Source organism: Lissotriton vulgaris, chromosome 5 (assembly GCF_964263255.1).
Source record: "Lissotriton vulgaris chromosome 5, aLisVul1.2, whole genome shotgun sequence".
In the NCBI taxonomy this organism is placed as follows: Eukaryota; Metazoa; Chordata; class Amphibia; order Caudata; family Salamandridae; genus Lissotriton; species Lissotriton vulgaris.
Genome location: NC_141693.1, coordinates 1,877,537,602 through 1,877,555,735, shown reverse-complemented (window position 1 = coordinate 1,877,555,735; position 18,134 = coordinate 1,877,537,602). Strand labels below are relative to the sequence as shown.

The 18,134-nt window shown below is 44.9% G+C and overlaps 1 protein-coding gene across 3 annotated transcripts in view; it reads left to right on the top strand.

Annotated features, from left to right (window-relative positions):
• Positions 1 to 18,134, top strand: part of GABBR1 (gamma-aminobutyric acid type B receptor subunit 1) — a 750,676-nt gene that overhangs the window by 689,435 nt on the left and 43,107 nt on the right. The gene's annotated exons all lie outside the window — the stretch shown is intronic.

Here is an 18,134-nt window from a genome sequence, read left to right as displayed (position 1 = left end):
ACTGATGCAAGGGTGACCTTAGGCATTGGGTTTTTCTTTACCGAAGCAGTTGCGGTTGAGGGAACCTGCGTGCAGAGGCTGCCGACAACATTGGGGAGTCCAGGAGGGGTGAAACCACAATGGACCTGAGCTCTGGAGAGCTGGGGTATTTTGTTGACACCAGTGGCCCACTTCAGCTCGGGCCAGAGGCGACGGTTGCAGTGGTGACTTCAGATGTCGGGTTTTGACGGTTCTGGAGCCCTCACAGTCTTCTCTATTTGAGTTTCTTCACTGGAGGTCTTGAGACTTTTTCAAAAGCAGGCAGTCTACCCAGAGTCAACAGCTGCAGGACGAGTTAACTTTAATGCAGTTTTTCAACGAGGGAGACCCAGGCAGGCAAGGTTGGTACCAGGTCAGCTGCTTCTTCTCTCTTCTCTGCTTTTGCAGCTCTTCAGTGTCCTCTCTATTCTTAGGTCATCAGGATCTCCTTCTCTGGTGCCAGGGGTTCCCCAAAATACTGAATTTATTGGTGTTAGGGGAGTGTGGAGTAGTAGCCAATGTGCTACTGACTCTAGGAGTCACTACGCCTGTCCCAGAATTCCTAAGTATGCCTTCACAAAGATGGCTACTTCTGAAAAATCGTGTTCACCTCACAGTAGCCCATCTAGGGGTGGTACTAGCCTGGAGGTGGCACGCCTACCGGACTAGCTAATTTTCCCACCTGTTAGGGTGCCAACGGGGTCCTGGACAAAAGGGGGCAGCTTCCTTCCCTGTAAGGGGAGCCAGATTTCCATTCCAAAGGCAGCAGCTCTTTGAAGCTTGCCGGCCCAAGGACGCTAATCAGCAGACCATTCTGTGGAAGGGGATGTTACACCCTCTTCCCGGACAGGTTTTTGTTCTGTGTCTCCTGAGAACAGAGGCTCTCACCCTCGGAGGTCAGAACAGAGTCTTAGGTGGCAGACTGGCAGAAACCAGTCAGGGAGCCCACCAGAGTCTGGTAGATTTTCAGGGGTACCTCTACGGTGCCCTCTGGGTGCATATAGTGGTAACTCCATCACTGTAATCAGCGTAGGCTTACAAATATTAGATCTTTAATAACAAACATCCCTATTTTTAGTGAAGCCATCATATAGCTGGGGAACTCGTTTTCACCAGTGTCGAGCACATGTTTTAAAATGACTTCCCTGGTCACTTGTACTGGCAGTAATAGGACTGACCAGCACAGAGGCATATCTGCTCTTGCAGGTATGCCCTCACGTGTAATATTCAGCACCCTCTCTTAGGGCTATCAGGCCTGCTGTAGGGGTGACTTACAAATAGTTATGAGACATGGCACACAGGGGTGTGTGACATGTCGTATTTTCACTTTGGTCTGCGCCAAGACACACAGCTTGCAATAGCAGCCCTGCATTTGCTTGCTGAGGGGCCCCTTAGAGTGGAATAATTCATGCTGCTGCCCTTAGGGACCCTATTTTGTACCTCAGGCCCTGGGTACCAGGGGTACCATCTATTAGGGACTCACAAATTGTGCTAAAGGTTTTGCCAATATGGGAAAACAACTTATTAGGGAAGGAATACTGCAACTGGGGGCCTGGTTAGCAGGAACCCAGTACACTCAAGTCAAAGTTGCATCAAATACTAGGAAAGAAGTGTGGGGGGGATACTGCATCAAAACTCCAGGTTCCTACAGGGACACTCTGCCTCGCACCACAGAAAAAAGGCAGAACATTCCTCAATTATGTGAATAATGCATTTCTGAAACTCCATTGCCAAGTTTAAAGGGGCATTCATATTTATTAGTGTGTTTTACTTCATACCATAAGCACTTTTGCTATTTTACTATTTTTCAAAACAATGTTCCAAGTAGAGGTCTCTATTTTTCTCTTTCAGCAGTATCGGCTGGTCAGAGATTGTTCACACCCTATTTCCACTTCCTTAGTTTCAAGCCTGACATCCTGGACACCTGGCAACCTAAAAACAATAAAATGGAGAGATAATGTACCCATTGGAGGAGGCAATGTGGTGTCATAGAGGCAGGGAAAGTAATTTAATGTCTCACCAGCTGTGTGCAGAGAAGATTGATGTAAGAGAGTAACATGAGCTAAAAGGAAATGAGGAAGGCAGCAAAAGCGGACTGTTCAGCGTTGCCCTAATGTTGCCAAGGCCAGTAGGAGGGCCAAAACCAACCCAGACAATGAGCAACGCATCTGGTGTCTCTAACTGATCTTTCCGCCCTTTCTCACTCAATCAAATTTGTGGCCCACTGAGACATGTTCTAGAGGGTAGAGCATCTGGCACCACTAAGAGCATTCTACAAATTTGTCATTGAGGAATGACAACGATTGATGTTCACGGGCCTACTATGCCATTGTTAAACTGGCAGCCAATGCAAAACGTTACTAATGTGACATGCATTCTTGCCTCTCTTTATAGGTCAATCAACATACCATAATGCTTTTTACTTAATGTAGACATTTGAATACATATGTAGGAGGTCGAATTCAAGTTTTTTTCTATTGCCTACCTTGAAAGAGGCTAGAACAGTGTCTATGGATATTCTAATGGGACTCATTGAGGAATTATAACACTTTCTGAACCGATATTCGCAAGAAATACCATATGTTAACCATCTGACAAATTGGGAAGGATCAAAGTCCGTTCTCCAGCTTTGAATCTTTCCTAGATTCACATAACTTTAATATTCGAGCACTGCCAAACTGAGAATCCTAGGAATTCAACTATATTGGTTTACATCTGGTTTAAGTCCAGGCCACGAAGGATTATGAGATGGATGGAGACAGGCAGTGCGAATAGGATGCAGTGCGATCATAAATGTAATTTGATGATCACAGGCTAATGGTACAGCACCTCATCACTGAACTGTTTGGATAATGTTCTGGCACCATTATGTAAACCACTGGCTCCAGGTGAGCCAGTGGTTTACATAAGCCAAAGGGACATAGAAAATACTGAAATGCACCAGCACCACCTACCCCGGTCGACACTTGCCTCAGAACACGATTACCACCTCACCTTATGGTTGCTACCTCAAAACACAGGGACCAGCCCAAGGATTTCCCACCAATGAAGGTCTCTTCACGAGCGTGATGCATTTTATCTGATCCCTGGGGCTGCCAGTGCTTACAAGTCAGTGTCTAAATCAGATACCACTGGTGTATAAAGGACTGCGGTAATCGTGCATTCAAGTTGGTTTACTGAGTTAGTCCCTCTGTACATATGACTAGCAATGGTAACTAAATCGGGTTGTTGAGCCTTACTCCAGTAGTTGAACAGGGTTAGGAATACAAGTAAAGTATGGCACTCTCCTCACAAAAAATACGATATTTCTAATTAGACCTATATCGTAAACATAGGTCTTTGTTTACGTATAGGTTTGCAGAACCGGTGAGGTAAAGAACCACACAAAAAAACCTAGCAAGGAACTACACCTTTATAGCACTTGCATGATAACACACTACAGTCTAAACACCATGGGCCTCTGTTGACAATGTTATGATACAGGGGATGTTTTCTGGGCTTGTAACTGCTCTCTGAAAACCTTTGAGTATCAGATCCTATACTGTAGCTGTCGTTTAACTGTTTCCCTCCAGAGAACCAAACATACGAGACAGAATGTTATAGTGTATGGAGTATGCTATGATAGTCTCCCTTTGGTCATAGTTTCTCAGTTGTGCTGTGGATAGAAGCACCCACACAACTGGGCATCAGCCAATAATCTCACAAAGAACACATAAGATACCAGTCACCCAAAGGTTAACTAGGGTTCAAATCCATAGCATGTTGGTAGATTTAGTAGCCCAAAGAAGGAGCCCAGGGTCCAAATACCAATGTCTAGTTAATGGGGACACTGGGAGCAGGTGGTCAGTAAGAGGCACCATCCCATGGAGCCCAGGAAGATCACTGAAGGCTCTGAAGTGATAGATGAACCATTACTGTAACTAGTGTTGGAAATGAGCCATCACGTACAGTACGATACAAAAGGGGATGATGGACGGAGCGTTTGAGCAAATCAAACACTCACCCCCAGTCAACTGATCTGGGTTTAATCCATCACTATTCTTTAGCTCACTCCGCCACCCCAGTTCAAACATGGCCATATGCAAATGCCAACCAGACAACTGTGAAACGTGAATGGGCGGAAAAGCCTTACACTGGGCAGAAGAAGCATCATTTGGTGCTTCATGCAATGTGTACTTGCATAGGACATCATACCACATCTGGGCTCACTGTACACCACAAGGGAGCACAAGCGTGATGCACAGCCCACTACATTTGTTCAGAGATGGGCATGTGGTAGGGCGTCTCTCCACCAGGGACAAAAGCAAAAGGGCATCTGCTCCTGAACAGTCCCAAATGCAGTCCCATTCTACCTGGTTTGAGGCAGCTTTAGCCACCTCTCCTCTGTGTTGAGTACACTCCAGCTAGCAGCCTGGGCTCTGCTCAGAATCCCTTCAGAGAGCATGGAGTACCTTCAGTGGATCTGCTGATCATCAAGCTCAGTGCGGGAACAACTACAAAACAAGTCAAAAGAAAGGACACACACAGACCCTCACAGCCGTACCCACGGTGTGGGTACTTTTAACTCTACAATGGTGAAGAGGCTTTTGTGGTGGATGCAAGTGGTAAGCTTACAACATGGGCTCTGGATGGAATAGGGACACCATGAGTGCTCAGCCGGGACCAGTAGATGTCCCCAGCAGCTCGCTGCCCTTCAGAGCTCAACGGGGTGAAGACTCCCTTTGTAAGAGTGTTCTTGCATCATCCTCTGTGCTAGTGCCCTGGCAACAGGAGGAAAGAGGGCACATTATGGATGTAGCCAGATTCATCTCTGCGGTTCCCTCCCCTGAGGCCAGCCCTTCACTTCTCATCTTTTGATGGCTGGTAAAGTGTGGGGTCAGCCGGTCCCTTCCTGTGGCTGTCTGCCCTTCAGAGCTCAGCCCTTCACTTCTCATCCTCTGATGGCTGGTAAAGTGTGGGATCAGCAGGTCCTTCCCTGCGGCTTTCTGCCCTTCAGAGCTCAGCCCTCCTCTTCTCATCTCATCAGGCCGGTGCTCTGTAGGGAGCACATTATGAATGCAAACATCTCCCTGACCTTCAGAGCGCCGCCGCCCCTCTCCCTCCATCCTCTGATGGTCGGAAATGGAGGTCGGAGCCAGGGCTCTTCCTACAGCTGCCTGCCCGTCACTGCTCTGTAGGGGTGACTTTGTCCTTGGTTCCTGCAGTTCCCCCCCATGGAGTTCTGTCTGCGGGTGCCAGAGTAGCTGTCAGTCTGCTCTAACATCTCAAAGCTTCACCTGTGGCTCTGTGTCTGTCAACCCTCCCCTCTCTCTAGCTCCCTTCCTCAGATAGGACAATATTACTCAGAATGTCAGACCTCAACTCTGGCATGTCTTCCCAAAACTGCATCAAGCACATACCCTGTGCAATCTCTGCCAAAGAGTTCAGGGGTGATTGGTATCTGCCCCTCTCATTGCAGTGTATTTTTGTTTCTTGGTAATGTATGCTAACTATTCGTCTCTACTATGTTTTTTGGAGGGGAAACAACCTTTACAACACAGTCATTACATCGCACTATCTTTACATAGGATGCATTACATCGCAACAACCTTTACATCGCATGTCATTACAACGCATCCATTACATTGCATGTCACTACAACACATGTCATTACAATGCATTTCACTACAACGCATGCATTCCATTGCAAGTCATTAAAGTTCATACCAAAACAATGCATAGTACCCTTACACAATCCAACACTTACCCTACTGTTGCACACACTGGAGTTTGAATAGTAGTTTCTACCCTTACACTATCCAACACTTACCCTACTGTTGCACTCACTGGAGTTAGAATAGTAATTATTACCCCTATACTATCCAAAACTTACCTTAAATGCAATTCAATGGTATGCATTGTAAGGGAATGTGTTGTGAAGGTAGTTTCTAAAAATGAGATGTAATGGCATGCTATGTAAAATAATGCGTTGTAAAGGATGTTGCAATGTAAAAACTGTGTTGTAAAGGCATGCATTGTAAATATATGCGTTGTAACATCATACAATCTTTTTGCAAAGCACCCCCAAGCATAAAAGCTTTTGAAACCGAAACACCCTAACAGAATGTGCACCAAACAAACTTACATCCACTCCCGCATTCATCATAATTTCTTTGTAATTTCTTTCATCCATCTATCTAGAGTTGGGCTTGATACTGCCTTATGCGGTTATCTAAAAGAAAGTAACAACTGTTTTTCATTAGGGAACGAAGTCCAGAAGCCCTCCCCTCATACTCTTTCAAACATCTTACCACACATAATTCTCATGCTCATCAAAATATGGATGGAAACTAGTTTCTGAGTCCTGAGTGAAGTAGTGTGGCTCACTGGTTAGAGGCGGCAGACCCGAGAGCAGAGGACGGCCCGGGACCAGGGTTCGATTCCCGGCGCGGCAGGTTTCTGGACCAGGGTCAGCGGACTCGATAATTCTCTCACCTTGGTGCCCACTCTGATCAGCGATCACACTCGGCAACTCTGGGCATTAGCTTGCCTCATCTTCACTAACAGCCCCACCAGACCGCCGGGGATGCCTGGTCTCACCCTGGAGATACCCATTAAGGGACCATCTCTCAGGGAAGCCAGGAAGGGTTTCGCAGCGGTCGAAGTGCCTTGGGACCCTATGGGTAAGTAGTGCCAATACATTTACATTTACATTTCAGTTCGTTCTTTTACTCAAATAAAAACAAACCCCCTCTGGGTTAAAAATTCTTCCACAAACATCCTAAGTTCTTATTTATTTTTTTATCCGCATACGCCAAAAGATATTCTCGAAGTACATTCAACTATTACCATCTACTAACAGCAGATGTACCCGGGAATGTTTATAAACTCCGAAGATCTTATTGAAGGCGCTTTTTGTAGATACCCTGATGAAGTAATAGTCAGTTCAGTTCATCTATCTAACCACCATAGAACTGATCTTAGACTGATCTTAGGGTATTTTAATCCACAAAAAGGCATAATCATTGGACCTTGTTTTTAAGGCTTATCCAACCAAGCAATGCACGGAATCCAAAAATGTTTTTTACTCTTCCAATTTATGCTGTATAGTTTCAAAGTATGTTTAATTGCATTAATCCAGTCTAAATAAGTTGGTGCGGTATCTTTAATCCAAAATTTACATATTTCTCTGCCAGCTAGTATAATTAAATAAAACAGCAACTTATTGACATCTCGAGAGAATAATTCGTAATTCGAAGAAATACCTATAGTACCCTGCAACTGTGAATTTGTAGGAATGACATTTAATCGTGGCTATGGCCCATCTACCCTTTTTATCAACTCTGGACTTCTCTACTGCTAAAGCTGAATTCGCTTTAACTAGGATAGCTACCCCTCTTTTGGTTAATTGCTGAGAGGTGCAAACCACCTCTTGAATCCATTTTTTCTTATTGCAGATTTCCCTCAATTCTTTATCTGTAAGATGAGTCTCTTGGAGTATGAAAATCTGCTATGGCGCGTCTTTCAAGAATTGGAATATCCTTTCCCGTCTGTAAACTACCCTCAGACCATTTAGATTCCAAGTTAGGACCTTCAGATATATATCCTGGGTTAATTAAGACTGTACCATTGCTACTTTAGTGGGTGGAAATTATAATTGAATAAAGCAGTTTGGCAAATCGGACATTTTTTTTTCCCACATGCTCCCCACCCTGTGCACAACTTCTATACCCTCCCAATCCCAACCCTCCCCTTCCTCCTCCCTAGTGCTCCCCTGGAGAACCCCCCTTCTTCTTCTTGGCCCTACTCTGGCCTTGAGACTCCCCTCCTGACATCAGATGGCTATTTACATCTTTACATAATAAGTTTTATCTCCCTTTCTGTGTTATTTTTATTTTTTTCCCTTTCTTTTTTTTTTCTTTTCTGCAATTTACCTATATGGGCTGAATGTGACGAGCCCACAGAGAAGAGGGTGAGAGAATAGTTGTAGAGGAACTGGGAGACAAACAGCAATTTAAACCACCCCTGCCTCCTGAGCAGATTCTGATAGCAGTTGTAAATATGATTCTACTTCCTCAACTCTTTTAAATACCTTCATCTTATTTTTAAACATAACCTTTAATGACGCCGGGAACTGCAGCTGTGCTGTTGCGCCCTGCTGTCTAAACGGGTCTAGTAATTTCCCTAGCTCCCACTGTCTGGACGCCATGATTGAGGAAACGTCTGATCTAATTTGAAAGGTAATCCACTCTGCTAAAAGGGAATTACTCTTTGAAGCTCTATTAAGGATCTCATCTTTCAGGGAATATGTTAGAAAATGAATCAGAATCTTTCGTGGCCTTGTCTTGTTTGGCTTCAGTCTATATGGGTCTCTATGAACTTTCTGTATATCTTTGATTATATCTTGTTCTGAAACTTCAATTTCTGTAGCTTGTTTGAATGATTTCGCTACAAACTCAGTGATGTATTCCCCTTCCGCTCCTTCTGGTACTTTCAGCAAGCGAAGATTGTTTCTTCTTTGAGCATTTTCAATAGATTCCAGTTTTTCCGGGTATCCCTGCTCTCGCTGTCTTATATCATCAATTTTCTTTGTATGTTGCAAAACTAACTTTTCAAATCCGTAACTGTGGATTCTAGAGCTGTAGTTCTGACAGCTATTGCATCAAATTTTTCCTCTAATTTTTCACAGTAGGATTTAATTTCTTGTTGATTCTTCTGTGAAACCTTAAATCTGTTCCTCATTTCATGGCTTAAAGACTGTAACATTAACAAAACCGAGTGTTCATTAGGGGTCTTATCGTACTCGTCTAGTAATTCCGCTCCCTAGCATTAGGTCCGGGGACGCTTGGGTCTTATCCTCCATATTTAACCGGAAGTCTTTACTTTCCTTAGAACATAAATCTTCCTTACTAGATATTGCTAATCCAGTTTGTGGACTAGCTGAATTCTCGCTTAGTCCTGAGTTCTGCATTCCTGTTATATCCACTTGATCCACCAAGGGCTTATATCTATTTGGGCTGAAAAAAGCCCTCTAGAAGGCTAGAGTCCGGGAAAGTAAGACCCCCAGATAATGGTCAGCTCTGAACCATTGAGCTACTCCCCTCTCAGTCCTGCTGTCTTTGAGCCTCCTCACCTCCTTCTCCGTGCTTTGTGTCGATGGACCCTCGTCGACAATGGCGGCATCCGCCCCGCTGTCCCTGTCCGTTCCAGCCAGGTCCTCTCACCCCCCCGGGAGCTTGCTGATTTCAAAAGAAAATATATTCCTGGTGAGTGCGAAGCACAAGCTGCCCTGCTGAGCCCTGCAGGCACCGCGTTCAGCAGGGACACGATACCGCAAAATACAGAGAGCCGAGCCGCCGTGCTGAAATCCTCAAAAAGCCGGTAAAAAGCTTCTCACTAACCACACCGCAACATCCCGACTCTACTACGCTGTAACCATTAAACAGACATTAACGTTTTGTCCAGGGAGACGCTGAAAGTGCTGAAGACTCCGTCTGTGTCTCGGAGCCTCCCGACTAGCTGCTGCTGCTAGCCGCCATGTTCTCCCCGAGGGAACTCAAACATCCTAAGTTCTTACATCCAGACCTCTCATATACCACCAAAACCCAAAGCTCTCACATCCGAAAGTCTCATATAAGAGAGCAAACATAACAGAATAGTCAGTTTCTGAATCAGAGACTTCAACTCCATTCCACAATTGTTGCCCAAGCCTACCAAATGGTTAAGCAGTGTAGACAAATCCCATATAGAGTTATATCTAGATACTGGAGGTTTGGAAACCCTCTCACTCCTCATTAATCTTCTCACCAGAGCATCCCGTCCCACAGTCAAACCATTAACCAACTCATGTCCTGCAGCGATAGCCGACCTATGCATATTAATGGTCCTGTAAACTAGACCTGAAGTAAATAAGCCAGTTAAATAGTTAACCACTTCAACTATACCCACTGAAACAGGATCAAAATCCCTCTCCACGCACCAGCATAACCATTTCTGCCATGCCAATCTATACACCTTTCTTGTTCCTGGAGCCCAGGAATCCTTAATAAGACTTGAAGCTTCTTGCGAGAGTCCAGGCACCTCCCAGATACACCTGAAATTCTCCATGCCACCAACCTTATCTGATCCGAGACCACCAACTAGTGGAGTTCCCCTAACAGTCCTAACATCACATCCTGAAACATGAGAAGTATGGCTGGGAAATCTATTGACATTCTTAAAGCTTACTTCATCTGCGCACCATGAGTGTTTCCCTAGTGATCATTGCAAATGGAGGAATCGCATATGGCTTTAGACCCCTTTAATCCTGTCTGAAAGCATATATCCATGCTGCCTCCGGATCCGGATGCCAGCTGAAAAATTTATTTACTTGAGTATTCATCCTGGTCACAAATAGATCCACTTGACATAGAACCCACATCTCCATCAGTTTAATAAAAACTGACCTATGCGCTCTCCAATCGCTCGAATCCCTGTAATTTCTGGAACACACATTCTTCAACCCTGGAATGTGTTCTGCTTGCACCAAAACATTTTGATTCAAACAGTAATCTCCAAAAGCTTTTGCCAGGTCCGCCAAATCTTTCGATCGCGGACCCTCCAATTTAGTCACGTATCTCACAGCTGAGATAATGTCCATCTCCAAAAGAACAGAGCACTGTGCTCTTCCTCTCGTAAAGCTCTTTATTGCAAAAGAATCTGCTAGCAGTTCTAGGCAACTTATATGGAGTCTTCGCTCTTCATCTTTCCAAATTCCTCCTGTTGATATCACACTACAACGAGCTCCCCAACATGTCAAACTTGCATCTTACTCTATTACCAAATCTAGATTTTCCACAAAAATGTCTCTCCCATTCCAGCATCCATATGTCTTAACCACCAATGAAATTCAACTTTGCTTCGTCTGTAAGCACAATCTCTTCTGAAGATTTCATGGCACGTCTTAAATGTGTGCCCTTCAACCTCTGAAGGGCCCGATAATTCAAAGGTCCAGGAAAAATAGCCTGTATATTAGAAGATAACAGGCTGACCAGGCAGACCATTCTCGCCAGCATTCTCAGAGAAATCTTTTCCATTAACAACACCTTCCGAATCTCATTCTCTTCAACTTGTCCATAGGCAGTCTCAATTGTCCCTGTACCGTATTGACTATAAACCCCAATAATTGATTCGCAACCAAACACGGTTTCTCCCTGTTTACCACAAAACCCAGCCTATCAAGCAGTAACACCACATTCTTTGTATGATCCTCAACTGTCAACCTGTCCTGATCCATTAACAATATATTGTCTAAGTATATAATCAGACGAATTCCTCTCTCTCTCAAATACGCTGCTACTGGACGGAGCATCTTCGTAAAGCACCAAGGGGCAGAAGATAAGCAGAAAGGGGGACAGACACACTTCCATGTCCTTCCTGCCCACCTGAACTGGAGAAATCTCTGCTGTTCCTCCTAAATGAGAATCGTCAAGTAGGCATCTTTCAAGTGTAGCCTGGTCTTCCAGTCCCCTTACTGCAACACATCTCTCAGCATATGCATCCCTTCCATCTTGAAATGGTGATACTCTACCCAATCGTTCAATTGTCTTAAGTTTATAACAGGTCTCCTTCCTTTTTCTTTCTTTTCCACCAGGAAAATATGGCTCACAAAACCTGGTACCCCATTAATTTCCTCTACAATTGCTCCTTTCCTTATCAATTCTTTTACATCTGTATTTACCAATTACAAATATACTGCTTCAAATCTTATCATTTCCAGGAGTTGATGCTGAGTTGGCTCCCCAATGAAATATATGTATTACCCCAAGATGGTCTATAATACCCACAGATCTTTTGTTATTAATCTCCAATTGTGATGAAATTCAGCTTGTCTGCTGCCCAACCTTACTTGGATACCAAAAGGGTCTTGACCTACCTAATCCCTAGGTCCGACGGCTTCCTCTAACCCCAGCTCTTTGTCTTTGCTGGTAGAAGTTTCCTGGTTGATATGAGGTCTGGTATTGATAAGGTCTGAACCCTCTTGAAAAGGAGCCGGACCCACCTAAAACTTGACGATCAAAAACCTTTTTAATTTCTCTTTGTGATTTTTGTAAGGAACTGAACGCCCCAACATACTTAGACATCTCCTTTATGAAAGTGTCTCCAAAAAGCATCCCATTGGCCTCTAGACCTCCGTCATTATTATCCAATTCAGCTAGTTTTGGGTCAATCTTAAGAAGAATACTTTTCCTTCTTTCCACTGAAATAGCCATGTTCGCATTCCCCAGCAAACAGAATGCTCTCTGGACCCATCCCTTACCTCTTCCACATTCAATTCTTTCTTTTCTACATATGCCTCTTCGGCCATGTCAAAAATCTTAGTGAGGGGTCCATTAGGTCTAATAATCTGTCCTGGCACATTCTGAGAAGGTTATCTAGGCCCTTCCTGGGGTCACGGCCCCTTGTCAATGAAATCCAATTTTTTTGCGTCCAAATCTGGTGTCATCACTATCTTATTGGTGAGACTTGGACGTGGGCATTCTGAGCGCAGGCGTATCCTAACATCCTTGGGGATTTGTTTGCACAACCACGTCTCAACATACTCTGCCACATTCGGTGCAGAGTATGAGTGCAGGAGAGGGTGTGTGCTTCAGAAGCATCAGGTCAAACATGGATTCCCCAAGAGGATCAGTTGGAGATCCAAGGCTAGTAGCCTTATCCCCACCCAGCTGTCCGGTGAACTTAACTTTTCTAACATCCTCTTCCTCCAATTAAAAATCTAAGAAACAGCTTAATTCAATTTCCACACTATCTGAAGAATCATTACACAGGATAGAAGTATGTTTCCGACCACTCTTATGTCTCATAATTGCCCTCAATGGACCCTTACACTGGTTGTCTTGTGTGTCCGCTACACTTTCTTGTTTCGTACGACTATGAAACCCAACATCAGCCGAAGCAGCTTTACTCTTTTTGTTCTTAAACCCATCATTTTCCAAGTTCTTGTTTCCTGTTTACTTTATCTCCCTTTTTTTATATATATTTTTATTGAAAGAAGAAAAACAAGAGGAATTATTACACATACCAGGTGTCATACGACAAAATACATTGCAACGATGAGTGGGCGAATAAGCAAATATAGTAAAATCAGTATACAGGAGAGTAGGACGTCAACATGAACAGGTACATAAAAAGGGAGTAACAATACGATCAACAACTCATTAAGCTGACGCCAGCAAATTTCTTCCAACTTACGATTCAGGATAATTAAAAACCGAAACAGACACCCAGATTATGTGAGAGAGATCGATTCAGGATAAGCAACCCACCTCTTGTAAAAAGGGAGAAGAAGAAAAGAAAAAAAAAAGGCCATAGAACTAAACAAGGCAAAATAAAAAACCCTCTCCCGTTCCCCCCACCCTGCACCCCTGCAATGGCTATGGCCTAACCCCACTAGCAGCGTGCCTGTCGCCCCACAACTAAATCCTAAAAGAAGGTAAAGAATGGAGACGGAGATATCATACATCCTCCCGGCCCCCCTCCCTCACCGCCAGAAGCAAACCACCCCGTTTTATGGTCAAGACATTGTAAAGCAACAATTACAATACAACCGGGGGAGTTTGTAAAAACCACCTGACTCCCGCATCATTGTAGGCTACAAGTCCCGTATTGAATACAGCCGTGTTATCAAACCCGTACAATCAGACTCAACCCTGGCCACTCCGATTTTTCGTGCGAGCTCTCTCCGCTTGAACAGCCATCCCAACAGGAGAACCAAAACGTACAAGAAAGTCAAAGTCAGTGCGGTGCGATCGAATCCAACGTGTTAGTGCTTGAAGTCCACAAATCAAAAGGAGATACTTGTCCACCAACAGTGAGGCACTAGAACGTGATTGAGTCAACTGGGAGAAAAAGAATGATGTATCGAAGAGTGTACAGATGTTGTACATGACGGCTAGGAGGGTGGTCTCGGTGCTGTGGTTGCTGCGGAAACCAGATTGAGATGTGTCGAGGATGTTGTTGGATTCCATGAAGTTCGTTACCTGAATGTTGACGATCTTCTCTGTGACGTTGGTGGCGAAGGGGAAGAAAGAGATGTGCCTGTAGTTCTTGAGGCCCGTCGGGTCTACAGAGGGTTTCTTGAGGAGGGGTTTGACTTATGCATGTTTCCAGTCGTCCTGGAGCCTGCCTGTTTAGACGTGGCAGTTGATTGTTCGTCGTAGTTCTGGTGCGATGGCAGAGGCAGCCCTGTAGAAGTTGTGCAGCGGGCAGGGGTCAGTGGGTGCTCCGGAGTGTATGCGCCTCATGGTCGTTGTGGTGTCTTCTGTGGTGAGAGGGGTCCAGGCGAGGATGTTCGGCTGAGTGGCGTTGCTGGTGGAGGGTGTAGGGTGTAGGGTCGGTGCCTTGGTCATGTTCATCAAAGTTGTCGTAGTGAGTCCAGATCTTGTGGTGGATAAAGGAGCTGAGTTTGTTGCAGAGGTCCTGGGATGGAGGGACGTCAGAGATTTCGCTGAGGGGTCTGGTAAATTCTTGTATGATGTTGAAGAGTTCCTTGGAGCTGTGGGAGTTGGAGAGGATTCTGTCCTGAATAAAGTTCCTCTTTGTAAATCTTATGAGTTGGTGCTGTGGTATAGTTGCATGCCTGTAGGCTTCTGGGGTTTTGCTGTTCCTCCATGCTTTCTCAAGTCGTCGGCCCGGGCACTTGGATTCTCTGAGGTATGTGGTGAACCAGGTGGCTTTCGTAGTGTGTGGTCTGTCGGAGTTCTGGAGGGATGTGAGTGTGTTGGGGCAGTCGGTGATCCATTTGTGGAGTTTGTTGGCTGCAGAGTTTGCATCCGTCGTGGTGGGGGAAGGAGAGCGGCTGAAGGTGGAGGTGAGGAGCTCTTCGCTGATCTTGCTCCAGTTTCTGCATAGTTGGTGTGGCATTGGTTTGTGTACGGTGGGTTTCGAGAAGAAGTGGACACCGTGGTGGTCAATCCAGAGGGGTTGCTTGGTGTGACTGAAATGGATGTTGTTTCCTCCGGCGAAGATAGGGTTGAGGGTGTGTCCCGCCTTGTGGGTGGGGGGTGTGACGAGTTGCTTGAGTCCGATGTTGGCGAGGTTGTCTAGGAGGGCGGTGGAGTTGGGGTCACTGAGTTTGTCAAGGTGGAAATTCAGGTCTCCGAGCAGTACGTGGTCCGTAGAGGCGAGGTCATGGGGCGTAATGTGGTCTGCGATGGTGTTAGTGAACGGGGTGCGGGTCCGGGAGGTCTGTAGGCGGGAGTTCCACGTAGAGTCACTCTGGGTCTGACCTGTATCTGGAAGTGAATGCGTTCCATAGGGGCGAGCAGTCATTATAGATGGAGGTTGTCATCCGAAGGGAGCTTTTGTGGATGAAGACAAGGCCTCCTCCAGGGTGGTTGGGGCGGTCTTTCCTCTAGATTTTAAATCCGTCTGGGATGGCAGTTGCGATGTCGGGTGCGGAGCTGGCATTGGTCCAGGTCTCTGTGAGTAAGGCGACATCAGGCAAAACGTGGTGAGTAGGTCCCAGATTTCTACTGCGTGTCTGTACAGGGAGTGTACATTGAGGAGGATGCAGCTCACGGGTTTGGGAGTGCTGGCGTTGGTTGGCGGAAGCTATTGGGATAATGAAGTGGGTGAAGGTGCGGAGGCAGTGTCGGCAGGAGAACAGGCCTTGGGTGATGGTCGACGTTGAGAGCTGGCAGTTGTTGTTGCTTCCAGGGTTGAGTGTATGTCTTTGTCCATAAGTTGTCTCATTTTGGGTCATACACATGGAATATGGTTAGATTGTCATAATAAAGGAAAGTGCTTGGACTTGTTATTGGCCATTGCTATACAAGTGATTACCTTTACTGGAAATTTCCATAGACATCAATTTTATATCATGGTGGAACACTGTCTATAATAATTGTATATTGGGCGAAAAAGTCAACTTCTGTTCAATTATAGTTTACTACGGGATTTATTGTGGGCACCTTTGCCTTTGTGCATATCTAAAACTGCAATATGTCTGTCTAGTAATGATTAGATTTTGAAACCTCCTTAATATACCTGGCTGTCAGTTAACAAAAGTGCTGTCTGTACCTGTGTTGTGTGTATTTCATATTTATATATTTTTTGAGATCTCATATTGAATTAATGTAAGGAATGCCCCTTTTGTACATGTTCACCTCCACATTTTCGGACTGATGCTGCTGGTTTATCAACTTTTGAGAGTGCACTGTGGCCCGCTAATCAGATCTCAGTACTAGTGTTCTAACCCATTACAAAATATATGGCGAATTGGCTATCCCCAATTGACAAGGCCTGACCTACTTAGGGTATCAAAGACAGAGTGTTCACCCAGGGCTGCAGCACTGCTTGTGCCACTCTGTATGTGACAATGTACAAAATGGCTCCCAGCCTGCTACTGCAGGCTGGAAGGGCAGTGGTACCACAGATACCTCGACTTTGCTATTCCAACTAATAGCAAAGCCCCTACTTCCCCTAACAATATATGTAAGTCTCCCCTAAGGAAGGCCTATAGGACCCTAAGGCAGGTAGCTGTAGATTATTAAGTAGGGCACAGCGGCGGTTTCTCAACGAGGGTGGGGGAGCGTCGTCCCCCACCCACTCCTAGCCGCTGACACTAAAATAAAACAGCAATGAAAAGACTTGATTGCGTCGCTGCCTGCCCCTGAGCCAAAACACATGTGGGGCGTGTTTTCTGCTGCATATTGGCACAGTAGCAATTAAGGCCAGAATTACAAGACAATTGCAAGGATTACTTAATTAACTCTATTGAACCTCTCGACTTGTCCTCGTCACCAGTATGACAAGGAGGAACCAGGCCTTCGCTGACAGGAATCTTTATTTCACAGGTTATTTATAACAATTAAGTGGTAGCAAATAGATTCTATTGCAGCTCAGACACTGCCCCCCAACCCCCTTCCTTCAGAATCTCAAAAACCACACATTCCAGCATGACATCTTAAGATTCCTGTATCAAGCCCAACAAAAATGTATTAATGCTTACATCCGAAATACCACATTTATCATCTATGGGTTCAATTTATGGGTTTCCTACCAGGGCTCCCAAAGATGGCAAATATGCCGCCTTGTTAAGAGGGGAGTGGACCTGACAGAAAGGAGGCCTGGGCCCTGGTATACTGGCAGAGGACTACAGCATGGCAACTTATGGGTGGAAGAAGGATGGAATAGCAAATTCCTTTCATATGATGTGTACTTAATATTTTATTGGCTGCATCGATTTTCATAGCTTTTGGTACAATATATGGGTTTGTAACTGATTGAAATACAATCACGTGTTACATTAAAAAGTTATTTTGGTTATTAATCTAAACAACATTTGACAAAACCGTTAGTAGACAGCCGAAAAACCTCTTTTTAACTTTTGTAGATGATACTGACAGGCTAACATATCACAGTTTAAAATATTAGCACCATACATTAGTGGCTTACTACTGAATGTATGCAGAGATGAAATATGTCATCTTCAGGTGACTGATTCCATTTCTAAGGAGTAAGTTCAGTTAACTAATATACTACTGCTATAATCTGTCTAACCCTCAATGTAATGTCCCTGCTGCATGGATCAGCGTGCAACTGGTAAATACTAGAGGGATTATTTACAAGCCCCTTGCGCTGCCGGGGCTCCACTTTTAAAATGGGAAAAGGTGACGTACAGGTGGCAGAAGGGGCTTGTAAATTAGCCCCTAGGTTTCATCCCAGAGAGAGAGGTCACACGCAAGAGTAACCTTGCAAAATCTGTTTCCGACAAGCCTCACAGTCAATTTTTTCATCGAATTTACACCTACAGGCAGGTTTGTTGCATTCAACACTTCCTGGAGTCTGCTGATTGACAGCAGTACCCCTATTCTCAAGTCTGCCCCCACTCTGTGACTATACCCTTGGGAAACATCTTTTACAACGCGGTGTTTACACCGCAGTACCTTTACAACGATGCCGTTACAACGCAAGTCGTTACTACGACTTGCGCTGATTGGCGCTGTTGGATAAGGAATATTGTAATTTTATATTCCAACACCTTCCCTACTGTTAAGTGTGCTGGTGTTGGAATATAAAATTATAATAATCCTCAATCCACGCACACCAACGTTGTAATGGCAGCGTTGTAAAGTACTGCGATCTAAAAGATC